The sequence below is a fragment of the Pygocentrus nattereri genome, chromosome 14, assembly GCF_015220715.1.
Source record: "Pygocentrus nattereri isolate fPygNat1 chromosome 14, fPygNat1.pri, whole genome shotgun sequence".
Taxonomy (NCBI): Eukaryota; Metazoa; Chordata; class Actinopteri; order Characiformes; family Serrasalmidae; genus Pygocentrus; species Pygocentrus nattereri.
The window spans coordinates 33,340,599-33,354,433 of NC_051224.1; the positions used below are offsets into that span (position 1 = coordinate 33,340,599).

The 13,835-nt window shown below is 41.4% G+C and overlaps 1 pseudogene; it reads left to right on the plus strand.

Annotated features, from left to right (window-relative positions):
- Positions 1 to 5,406: 5,406 nt before the first annotated feature.
- Positions 5,407 to 7,674, plus strand: LOC119265109 (annotated as a pseudogene).
- Positions 7,675 to 13,835: the final 6,161 nt, after the last annotated feature.

Here is a 13,835-nt window from a genome sequence, read left to right on the forward strand (position 1 = left end):
AACACTGAAAACATTTGGTTTATTATGAAACAAAAAAATATGACAAAGGAGACCCCGAACTGTTGAGCTGCTGAAATCTTATATCAACAATGGGAAACATTTCACATTCAAAACTACAGCAGATGGTCTGTTACAGTTACAGAGTACCAATATATTTTTCAAAAAACAATATAATTTCTACTTTTAACTTTTTACATGTTATCTTTAAACTATTTTCAATTAAATATGGGCTGTAAATGATGTGCACATCATTGCATTTTGCTTTTATTTACATTTTACATCCCAGCTTTTTTGGACCATGGTGGTAAAAGAGATTATTCTCATTTACTTGTGATATCTCTCAAACTGTGAATTCAGAATGAATCTGTTTTACAGTTGATCGATTCTATGAATTAGGAAGTGAAAGGAAGGTCTTTAACAATGTTAACATACTTTATCAAAATCTGTGGTGCATGGTGACAATCAAAAGTCAGAAAAAGTTGAAGGAGGGAAAAAGCGTTAAATTTTGAGTGATTATTACACGAATCAAGAATTTTGTCTTTTAAATGATATAATAATGGTGCTTAATATGGCCAGAGACAGAAGCTAATCTTATAGACGTTTTAAATAGTGTTGCTTGATTCTTTCATGGAACTGCTTTACACCAAAAACAAATTTCCAGAAACTGAAATAACTGAAAAAATGAAGTCCAGTTGTAAATTCACTTAAAATGTGTAATGTCTCTGCCTGTTTTTAAAAGGACAGTAGGAGGTGAGCTCTTGTGCAAATAAAATGACACATCCTATTTTCCTTTTTTAGTGGCATAAAGTCTCAGAGACCTCAGAGTGGAGGTGACTCCTGACTGTTTTGGAGTTTTTTCTCTGGACTAAAGGAAGATGCTGGCCATCTTTGGAATCCTGCTGATGTTCACAGAAGCTGGAGTGGGTAAGTTTTCTGCAGTAGCATTTCAATTTATGATTTATCTGTTCACACTTTTTGATGACAGTAGCAAAGATGTTTGTTGACAGTTTTCAATTTATATCCATTTCTACTGAACTGGTGAAAAGTCAGAGCCCAAAACCTTTTCAGACTCTGGCTTGAGATGAAAATCATTTTGCTTTGAGTGAACCTATAAGCGAATTAAGCTAATTTTATTAGAACAAATGACTGAGGATTTTATTTTGTCACTTCTAAAACAATCACAACTCTACCAAAACTTTAGCAATTCAGTAGTGACTGTTTCAGTAGTGACTGTTTCAGTAGTGACTGTTCTAATTTTTAGCAGAACTCAAAACACCGGTACATGATGAGCAAACACAGCTTTGAAAAGTTGTACACGTGTAAAATCATAAGGTTTTTCATTCAAACACAAAAAAATTGCTTAATCTCATTGCAGACAATGTGTTTTTTAGTAGTGACATTTCTTAATGTTACACACTGATTTTAAGACTTTGGGACACATTTACTTCAAAGCAAAAGGGATCTAATTGCTCACCATGTGCTCATGAGGGACAGGGATGCAGACTCATTTCCTGCTCCAAAATGCAGGGGTGTGGCTAAAATAAAGCACCGCCTACAGACTAAAACTCAAACATTTATCATCAGTGTTGTTTTACGATGATGATTTTCTTCCAAGTTTTAATATGTAATGTTGTTCATGTGAAAGAGTTTTTCTTTGGGAATGATTTTAGCTTACCATCATTTTTGCATTCGTAGTTTTAGAACACTAAATATAAGAAAACAAGAAACAGAAAATAGATAACTAATTTAGCTGGAAATTAGTTAATATTAGTGGAATATGTTTGGCCGCTATTGTTACTCTATTCATTGTAGTTTGTTTTACCAGTAAATGACTCCTTTTTAAGATTTTCTGAGAAATTGATGCATAAAGAAAGATTCATGATCAATTTAAGAATATATCATAAATATGATATCAAAGATCATTTTTAAACAAGATAATTAATCTCATATTTTCATATTAAAGATTTTCATTAAACTCTTCAGATGTATGTCTCCTTTAACCACTAATATGAACAACTCTGACTCAGTTTATTGACTTTGATTGCAATGCTAATTTCTTTACAGTGACATTTAAATATTTATTGCTTGAACAATTAAAGCATCTTAAATTCTGCTGCTCATTTCTTACATTCCTTATCTCTTCTCCCCAAAAACACTCATTCACTTATTTACCTCTTCACTGAAAACTGTGACTCGGTGTTTAATCTCAGCTCTCTGGTATAAACAGGCTGTTTAAAGTGTGTTAGAGGTGAATACAGTAGACGACACTTCACTGTATCAGATTAATGACAGAATCTTCTTGCTTTTCTTCCTCTGCAGGTTTGTTGTCCATGAACCCTGTTTGTAGATTTACTCAGAGTGATCCATGTTATGGAGCTGTGGGACGACCGCTGTACCTGCAGCTGCCATCTGAGGATGAAATCATTGTAAAGAAGAAAATCAGTGGCGCTTCTACTTACATTTTCCGATTTAAAAAACATAAAATCACGCAAAACCATCCAGATTATCCAAGATGGCAGTTTGTTGCTGATAACAGAACCATAATAACAAGCAGTGCAGAGAAAAGAGACTCAGGAAGATACACTTTATATACATATCATTCAATAGGGACATCAAAAGGCTTTTATCATCTCCAGCTGGTTATTGGAGGTGGGTCTACACAACCTCTAATCACATCACACAGTAAGAAAAACATAAAACTACTATATTTACTAATGAACTCATATAAATTCCTAATGGAGAATTTCGGTAGACCAAGTAGGACCACAATATGAGTTTAGCACTGCTTTCTACAAACTGCATAATGACGTTAAATTTTAAATTTTTAAATTATATCCTTCAAACATTGGTACATTGGTAAGTGAAGATTTGTGAAATCCTGTAGAGAAATCTAATATTTCTCATGTTGACACTGTTCTAAGCTCATTACGAGATTATTTAACTTGCCTCTTGATATTTTTAAGTGATGTTAGTAAGTGAGATTATCTCACTGTACTGGCAGATAATTTGGCTTGTTTCATACAACAAGAAAATTATTTCCCAGTATAGTGAGATAATAGGCTAGTTAATCATTATAAACACACAAAAATGTCTAGAAATAAGTTAAATAACTATATAGTAAACTAACAATAATCTCAATGAAAAACATTAAAAGAATCAAAAATATATAAGAAAACATCACTTGTCAGGATATCATTGTGTTACTGCTGTATTTGTAAACATCTTATTGGTTTTCCCAAAATATGAGTAGCTTTGATTGTAAGTTCTTGTATTTAAAAAAAAAACTTAGTTGTAGAAATTGAACCGTCTCACTCAATTTTTAATGAAAATTAAGTGGTGAAAAATGTCAGGCAGTCAAGTAATATTATCAGCTCATAAAATTGACATGCATATTCTACACTGACTAATAATCTACAATGAGCTGTAATCTAGGTGAAACCACAATATAGACCGAGCAAAAAATATAGACTGAGCTTGAATCTAGATTGAGCTCTGATTTAGACTGGGGTCTAATCTAGACTGAACTGTAATCTAGACTGGCCTGTATTATAGACTGACATGTAATCTTGACTGGCCTGTAATCTACACTGAGCTGTTGATCTATAATTTGCAGATGCGGTGTCCTCAGTGACTGTGACAGACAGCTGCTTATCTATTGGGATGAGAAAAGTTTACTGTTCGTCTGATGGAGATAATGTGCACTACAGCTGGACTTTCCTACATACACAACTGGCTGATGGGAACCAGACTCTTCTCCTGGGCAAAGAAGCTGCTGGAAGTGTCACCTGCTATGCTCAAAATCATGTTAGCCATGGAAACAATATTATTGAATTACAACAGTGTCCTAGTAAGTCTTGTCTTTTTAAAGATTTAAATGAGAAAAAAACAACAACAACAACAACAGTGATGCAACTGTGAAAGTTTTATTAGACACAGCTTTCAAGGCAGAACCCCAAGCAGGTGATGTGCCCAACACTTCTATCAGCCACTAGGACTCACTTCATAAACTAATCTGACATAGTTCATGTAGGTTTAATCAAGGTGTAGATCCAGGGTACACACCTGCTTATCACTACAAAAGAAATATTGTTTTTACAGTTAGGCCCAATCACTCTGAACATCACTTACACACAAAACAAGGACAGCTAACAACATAAAGATGTCTGTCTTCAGTAAATACGTACATAGGTATCCACACCACATTAGACATAATAAGCATCACCAGCGAGTTATGCTAGGCTGCAAACTCAGTAGACTGCTATTGTATTCTGTCAGTGTTATCATTGTACTTTGGCCAAGCAAAATCCAATCAAAATCATTATTTTTTCACCTCATTCTTGGAAGATCAATCAACTGATCCGATTTTATTTTTTCAGGCTTCCAGACACTGCTTAGCAGCCCTGCTATCAAGCTTCAGTTCTTTAGCAGTGCAGCTCTGTGTTGTTAATATATTCTGAATTGAAAACTTTGGCTGCTGTCAAAAGATATGCCACTTTTTTCAAAAGCCAAAAAAGTGTAAGAACTATTGACATTTGCTAAAGAATTTGCAGTTTCATTGTTGTCTTTATTCTGTGAATTTGATCTTTGCACAGGAAGTCATCAAAGGTAGAATATAGGTGACACATAACATTGTTCAGCCCTGCTGTTTCAGTTTGCTTTAACTGAAGATGCTGGGATGCCTGACAGTTTTAATCTATGTTTTGGCTTGACATATTAGCTGTTCGATTTGCAAATTAGACTGAACGCACACTTCATAATGAAAGATAGCTAGAGTGGCAGGCTTATGGGATTTCAGCATATTTGCTGTATAGACTTGTCATTGTTTTGTATTTTGACATTTGGAAAATGTAACTTATCTCCCCCCAAAAAACTACTGAAGTGACTTACTCATTTTGCTCTTCATCACGATTTTTGCTCTGTTGGTGTGTAGTTACATATTCTACAACTTTGACCACCACTACAACTTTCAAGACCAAAGTGACCCAAAGGACACAATCAGGCAAAGGCTCAAGTCTCGCAGTGACTGATCGCACCTCCAACCCTCAAGTTCATCTCAGATTTCAGAGTAAGTAAATAGCTTGATACACATGCCGTGCATCTCATAAAGCCTCTGACAACCAATGTCCAACTCCTGGCCTGCTCGCGGCGGAACTGCTTCTACTAACAGGAGAAGGGGCGAAGGCGTGTCACTGGCGCCTCAAAACCAGTTGCTTCGGATAGATGGAATTCGTTAGCCTGGGAGGGCAGTCCATCTCAGGGAAGGAAAACCCTGACAGAAAACCACTGACCCTCCAAGCTTGGGGGTTGGGCAAGAGGCCAACTACCTCCTCCCATAAAAACCAACAAGTTACAGAAACGACGAACATCACCTTGAATCAAACCCTGGGGGGAGCGGGGACTGCCGACATGTTAGGCACTATGACAACAATGGGTGAAAGCCTACGGGAAGCTCAGCGTCCGACAAAGTCCTTTGCAAGCCCCAAAATTACTCTCACCATTGGACATTGGAATGTGAGGACGATGTATAGAGGAGGAGCAGCAGCACAGATCGCGAAGGAGATGCAAAGATACCATCTGGATATCTTAGGGATAAGCGAGTGCAGGTGGACAGGAGCAGGTAGAGTGAAGATGAATTCGGGACAAACAGTGATCTTCAGCAGTGACGAACAACTGCACGAGGGAGGAGTTGCCATCATGATGAATGGGGTGACAGTGAAATCTCTTATGGAATGGACACCCATAAACAAGAGGATCATAACGGCAAGATTTTACTCAAGACAAAGGAGGGTGACTGTTATACAAGTATATGCACCACACAATGAGAAGGAAGACCAGGAGAAAGAACGGTTTTACAAAGACCTTCAACAAACAGTTGATGGGTGCAGCAAAAACAACGTTATTATCATCATGGGTGATTTTAATGGAAAAGTTGGAAGTGACAACACGGGATATGAAAGGACAAAGGGTGTACATGGGTTGGGAACACAGAATGAAAACGGAGGAAGACTTTGTGAGGTCTGTCAGCAGAACGGACTTGTCATCACAGGAACATTATTTCCTCACAAGGACATCCATAAAGCAACATGGACATCAGCAGATGGAAAACTGAAGAACCAAATCGACCATCTTCTGATCAGCCATCAGTGGAGGTCATCGGTACAAGACTCCCGAGCACAGAGAGGGGCTGATGCCAACTGGTGAGGACTCGTATTAGGCTGCGCCTCAACTCTCACAGGAACAACAAGAAGGTCAAGCCGAGATTAGGCGTTGAACATTTACGAAATGAAGAAACAAGGAAGAGATACTATGAGGCAGTCAGGAGCAAGCTGGAAGAGATCAAGACGGGGAGTGAAGATATAGAGGAGGCATGAGAACAACAGAAGAATGCGTATGTTAAGTCAGCAGAAGAAATACTTGGCTTTAGAAAAGGGAAGAACAAGTCATGGATAAGCAATAACAGCTGGAAACTTATTGAGGAGAGGAGGAACATCAAGAACAGGATTAACAGTACACGCTCAGAGAGAATACAAAGTAGAATGAAAGAAGAGAAGAGTACCGAGAGAAGGTCAGAGAAGTAAAGAAGAGTGTGAGGGAGGATAAGAGAAGATGGATGGCAGAGAAAGCAGAGAGAGCACAGAATGCAGCGGAGAATGGAAGGCAGAAAGAACTGCACAACATTGTGAGGACGTTGACAAAGCAAGGAAGCAGACCAACAGCCACAGTTAAGGATAAGAACGGAGAGTTGCTGAAGAGCCAAGAAGCCAGATTGAGGAGATGGAAGGAGCACTCTCAGGAAATTCTCAACATGCTGGAGGAACCACCACAGGAGGAAGAGGAGGAGATAGAAGAACTGGATGTACAGGTGGAAGCACCAACCATCCAGGAAATTAAGAGAGCAGTGAATGACCTAAGGAATGGAAAAGCGTCTGGAGCAGACCAGATAACAGCAGAAATGCTTAAAGCAGACATCGAACAGACTAGTAAAGAAATGAAAAGGATTTTTGACCTTATCTGGGAGAAAGAGAAAATTCCAACACAATGGAGAAAAGGACTCATTTGCAAGATTCCAAAGAAGGGCAACCTTCAGGAATGTGGAAATTGGCGAGGGGTTACCCTACTACCCTTGGTCAGCAAGGTTCTCAGCAAGATGATAGTCAACAGGATACAGGCAGGAGTGGATTCTTTGCTCAGAAAGGAACAGGCTTTAGAGCAGGCAGAGGGACAGTAGGCCAGATATTCATCCTTAGGAATATTCTAGAGCAAAGCAATGAGTGGAATGCAACATTGTATGTCCATTTTGTCGACTTCGAAAAGGCCTTCGATTCCATACATCGTGACAGTTTATGGATCATCATGCGCCATTATGGAATCCCTCAGAAATTGATACAGGTGGTCAAGACCCTTTATGAAGACTTTCAGTGCTCCGTCATCGTTGACAACGAGATGACAGAGTGGTTCACAGTCATCACCGGAGTGAAACAAGGATGCTGTATGTCAGGATTTCTATCTTCTATAAGTATGCTATCAATACTACTTTACGGGTGTGAAGCCTGGAAGCTGACCAAGGGAGAGGAAGAGAAATTGGACATCTTCCAGACCAAGTGTTTCAGAAGAATACTCAGAATCAGATGGCAGCAGCATGTATCCAACAGAAAGGTGCTAGAGATGGCATGAGCGGAGAAGATCAGCGAGGAGGTTAGAAGAAGGAGATTTGAAACTGGATTGGGCATGTGCTGAGAAGGGACAGGAATGATGAATGTGCAGTTGCCCTCAAGTGGACACCAGAAGGAAGAAGGAAAAGGGGCCGCCCGAAAACAACTTGGCGGAGTATGGTGGAGAGTAACAGAGCAGGCTGGAGCATGTGGAATTCAGCACGTTGCGCAGCTGCAGACTGAACCAAGTGGAGGAGTGATGTTCAAGCCTTATGTGCCTCGGGCACAAAGAGAATTAAAGAAGAAGAGAATAGCTTGATAAAGACAACACTGAAAAAAAATCTGTGTCACAAAAGCACTTAAAACCTTATTTGATACATTTCTTGAAATATTTTTTTAAAAAAGTTTCAAGCTCAACATTAGAGAAACTTTATTCTTAAGTAAAAAAAGAAAACTCCAGCTTTCCTACTTGATACAAAAACCAAAACAACAAGATTTTGCACCAGCAAAACCAACACATGTTGTTTTTAGGATGCTGGTATGCTGGTCACCAGAATTTTTTTTTTCTGTTTTGGGTTTTAGATGCTGATATGCTGGTAAATCACTGTGACCATGCAGGGTGAACAACTAAGCCAGCACCAAACCAGAATAAAGCAGCATGGAATTCATGTTGGTCTGTGCTGTTTATTTTTTTTCAGCAGGGATTACTAAGCAGTATAACTCTGATTAGCATACTAACTTAACAACATTGTGATCTAGGTTGCTAGGTGAAGACATATGCCTTTGAGCACTTAGCAACAGCCAGTTTCTAAACATCAAACGTATGCAAGGCTGTTACCAATTACACTGTGTGCGAAATTTGTGAAAATTCATCTAAAAGGTTCAACATGACTTGGAAAATGTCTGGTTACATTGACTTACATTAAAAGTAAAGTAGGTTTTTCCTTTTCCTGTAAAGTTATCGTTTTGGAGATACAAGGTTTCCTTCTACCAACAGCAATATGCTAGTTTGCTGGTGACCAGACATGCTGGTCTATACTGGCTTTTCTAGCTGATCTCTTTAACACATTTCAGTGTGGTCATCAGAGATCTGAAAGTCAAAAGTGCAATGACAGGGCAAGAACTGCACTTTATCCACTTCAACAAAAATCAAATACCTTTAGAGTGAGACTCAACCAGACATTTTACAAGCAGTACGACTGGGGAATACCAACTGGACAAAGGAACTCAAAACTGGACTTTCTGCTCCAAAACAAGACACCGGCCCATCATTGTTAGACATACATACAGTAAGTGCCACCCAGACACAGATGTCAGTTAATCAAACTACCAACTGAAAGACATTGTTAAACACATTGTTAAAAAGCAGCATACGGATGTGTTGGAAGAGAATTATTCGGGATGCAGTTCATCCCCTCACAACATTGTAGGGTCATGCCCCTTTCCCCCAGCTCCTCTTACATCTACACCTAGCAAAACATCCCACGTAACAATCTTACATGTTTAACCTAGTAAGGCCCACTCCAAAGGCTACTGCATATATATATATATATATATATAGCTATAACACATTTTTCATTTTGGCCAGAGTGCGTCTTTAAAATACTTCACTTCAATTAAAAATAAAACCATTACAAGAAAAAAAATAAAACCATTTCCATCCATCCATCCATCCATCCATCCATCATCTTCCGCTTGTCCGGGGTTCGGGTCGCAGGGGCAGCATCCTGAGCAATGAGGCCCAGACCTCCCTTTCCCCAGCCACTTCCACTAACTCTCTGGAAGGGATTCCGAGGCGCTCCCAGGCCAGCTGGGCAATATAGTCACGCCAGCATGTCCTGGGTCTTCCCCAGGGTCTCCTCCCTGGTGGACTTGCCTATGACACCTCCCAAGGGAGGCATCCAGGAGGCATCCTAACAAGATGCCCGAACCACCTCAACTGGCTCCTCTCGACGTGGAGAAGCAGCAGCTCTACTTTGAGTCCCTCCCGGATGACCGAACTTCTCACCCTATCTCTAAGGGAGAGTCCAGCCACCCTGCAGAGGAAACTCATTTCGGCCGCTTGTATTCGCGATCTCGTTCTTTCGGTCATTACCCAAAGCTCATGACCATAGGTGAGGGTGGGAACGTAGATCGACCAGTAAATCGAGAGCCTTGCCTTATGGCTCAGCTCTTTCTTTACCACAACAGACCGGTAAAGAGCCCGCATCACTGCTGACCCAGCACCAATCCACCTGTCAATCTCCCGCTCCCTTGTACCATCACTCGTGAACAAGACCCTGAGATACTTAAACTCCTCCACTTGAGGCAAGAGCTCAACCCCGACCCAGAGAGGGCTCTCCACTCTTTCCTGCATGAGAACCATGGCCTCGGATTTGGAGGTACTGATCCTCATCCCGGCCGCTTCACACTCAGCTGCATACCGATCCAGTGAAAGCTGAAGTTCACGGCCTGATGTCCCCAATAGGACCACATCATCTGCAAACAGCAGCGATGTGACCCTGAGGTCACCAAACCGGACACCCTCCATCCCCTGACTGCGCCTAGAAATTCTATCCATAAAAATTATGAATAGAATCGGTGACAAAGGGCAGCCCTGACGGAGTCCAACTCTCACTGGGAATAAGTCAGACTTACTGCTGGCCATGCGAACCAAGCTCCTGCTTTGTTTGTACAGAGCCTGAATGGCTCGTAGCAAAGAGCCATGTACCCCGTACTCCCGAAGCACCTCCCACAGAATACCCCAGGAACACAGTCGAATGCCTTCTCCAAATCCACGAAGCACATGTGGACTGGTTGGGCAAACTCCCATGAACCCTCCAGAATTCTGGAGAGGGTAAAGAGTTGGTCTAGTGTTCCACGGCCGGGGCGGAACCCGCACTGCTCCTCCTGAATCCGAGGTTCGTCTATAAGCCGGACTCTCTTCTCCAGTACCCCTGCATAGACCTTACCAGGGAGGCTGAGGAGTGTGATTCCCCTGTAGTTGGAACACACACTCCGGTCCCCCTTTTTAAAAAGAGGCACCACCACACCAGTCTGCCAATCCAGTGGCACCACCCCCAATGTCCACGCAATGTTGAAAAGGTGTGTCAGCCAAGACAGCCCCACAACATCCAGTGCCTTGAGGAACTCGGGATGGATCTCATCCACCCCTGGAGCCCTGCTGCCAAGGAGCTTTTTAACTACCTTAGCGACTTCGGCCTCAGTAATGGACAAGCCTATTCCCGTGTCCCCAGACTCTGCCTTCTCGCTGGAGAACATGTTGGTGGGATTGAGAAGGTCCTCAAAGTATTCCTTCCACCGCCCAATGACGTCTTCAGTCGAAGTCAGCAGCACACCATCTCCACTATATACAGTGCTAGTGGCACACTGCTTTCCCCTTCTGAGTCGCCTGACGGTTTGCCAGAATCTTTTCGGAGCTGACTTAAAGTCACTTTCCAAGGCCTCACTGAACTCTTCCCACACCCGGGTTTTTGCCTCCAGAAAAGAAAAAAGTCCGGCCCCTCTTAAGGAGATTGGACCCAGAGCCCAAGCTGTGTGTTGAGGTGAGCCCGACTATATCTTGCCGGTATCTCTCAACCTCGCGCACCAACTCAGGCTCCTTCCCCACCAGTGAGGTAACGTTCCAAGTTCCAAAAGCCAGTTTCAGCAACCGAAGATCAGAACGCCAAGGCCCACGCCTTCGGACACTGCCCGATCCACAATGCACCGAACCCCTACTACTGCCCCTCCCATCGGTGGTGGGTCGATGGGAGGGGGACAATGATATATCTATTACATAGATTAAGCCCTTCATATTGGTTTTCCTGTATCCTTCAGTATAGATCATAATTCCAATTCAGCTCATTTTCATTGTCAATATGGTTACTGTTATAGTCCATTCTCTCTCTATACTGTTTTTTTTTTAATCATTGCTTTAATGCTTTACTGGTTTTATAGCTAATGTAATACATTAAGGTATATTTGATACTAATCTATCTCTCGCTCTCTCTCTCTCTCTCTCTCTCTCGCTTAGATCTCGTGTTTGTGTCAGTGTGGGTTTTGGAGATTATTATTCTGCTGTCATTGCTAGGAGGTTTTCATATCTATGGCAGAATCCAAAGAAAACGGACCAGCAGAGCAAAAGAAAGTAAGAGCTCTGTGTTTCCTACACAATAAAGGCCCATTCAGAAAGTATCTTTAAACAGAATGAGAGTCAAGTACAGGGATATCATGATCATTCATTTTAGCTCATGATTGATTATCATATTTGAGATTTGGAGGAGTGAAAACTCTAAGAACTAGGGGTGAAGTTCTGGACAGCTTTTGCCTGGAGCTAGGAGGCCAGACCATGAAAGAACTCCAGGGTCTTTGACTAGTGGTCCAGAAGTTGCAGCTTGGGTAGAACTTGGTATGACTATATGCCAGCAGGAAACGGGGGAGCTGGATTTAATATGAGGGGTTGTTCAGTTGTTATTAAGATAAGAGGAAAGATGGAATAGCTGAATTTGATTTGGTTTTCTCACCTGATGATGGTAAGTTGCAAGCAGCTTAACAGACATCTGAATCTAAACCCCTGCTGTGCAAGCTGAGGGCAACAGTGGCAAGGAAAAACTTTCAGGAGAGTGAGGAAGAAACCTTGAGAGGTACCAGGACTCAACAGAGGAACCTGTCCTCCGCTGGGTGACACTGGATTGTGAAGAGAGTTAAATGGACAAGAAGTAGAGATGGCTGTTGGAAGATAGGTGCTCCATATGGGAGTTGGTGATGGAACACAAAGGTGGTGTCAGTGTTGCTCAGTTTCAAGATCATCTCACATTCTACATTTGTATATAATTGCCTTGGCCATCAAATGTTAGATATATATGAAAGAGCAATGTTGTAACAACTAATATTATGCCCACTGAAAAGACCCAGACTGGATTCCTTTCAGAATGGTGTGGTTAAATTGTTAAAAATGATTGAATAGGATTTAAAATAACTGAGAGCGATTTTGTCAGCTTGGGGGCAGCACGGTGGTGTGGTGGGTAGTCCTATCGCCTCACAGCAAAGAGGGCTTGGGTTCGATTCCCCGACCGGGTGACTGGGGTCCTCTCTGTGTGGAGTTTGCATGTTCTCCCCGTGTCTGCGTGGGTTTCCTCCGGGTTCTCCGGTTTCCTCCCACAGTCCAAAGACATGCAGTCAGGCCAATTGGACATGCTAAATTACCCCTAGGTGTGAGTGACTGTCTGTGTCTGTCTGTCTGCCCTGCAATGGACTGGCGACCTGTCCAGGGTGTATCCTGCCTTCCGCCCGAAAACTGCTGGGATAGGCTCCAGCACCCCTCCGCGACCCTAACGGAGAAGTGGATTAGTGGATGGATGGATGGATGGATGGATGGAATTTTGTCAGATTTTGTACAATTAGAGCCATTAAAAAGTCTTCATACCTGGTTTTAGCTCAAATCTTAATAATAGTGTTATGTTTCCATTGTAAAGTTAACGTATCCTCTTCCACTGTGATGCTCCTAGGTAAAGAAGAGGAGGTGGAGGAGGGTCTGTACACCAACCTGGATCGAACATATAGAAAACATCATTAGAGGAGATAAAGCATCAGACTCTCCAACTCACACAACCTGAACCATCAGCAGAAGAGAACCGTCAACTAGGAAGAAAAGAGAAACAGGCTGAGGTCATTCAGATAATTAAGGACACTGGTTCATCTTCTCAACGAAACAGAGATATCTTTAGTCTCCTGCGTTCTTACACTCATGTGCAAAACAAATAGGCCAAACCTTAAATGTCAATGGTTTTTCACTTGTGGTTTGACCTGTTCAGAGCCCATAATCAAAATTTGGTCTATCATTAAACATAAATTAGCTTGTAATTTTTTTTTTCTAACTATGTGAAGCCATCAGTGCTAAGTTGCACTTTGTGCACAAGTCTTTGTGTAAAATTGCACCTGAAAGTACACCTTCAAGACTTCGATATTTAAAGGAATCAAAGAGAAAAGCTATCCCACACTGATTTACTTTATCTATAATGTTTAATTGTTTGCTTTTAAGACCCTTGAAAGCTTATTGTTAATGAAAGCTAAGCTATTTTTTGTGTACTATAAGCAAACTACACCAGAGTTCATTTTGAAGTGAACCAAGACATACTGCTCAGGAGATCTCGGCCTGCTTATTTGGTGTGTAGCAGAGTTCAGGTGGCAGTGTTTTCACTT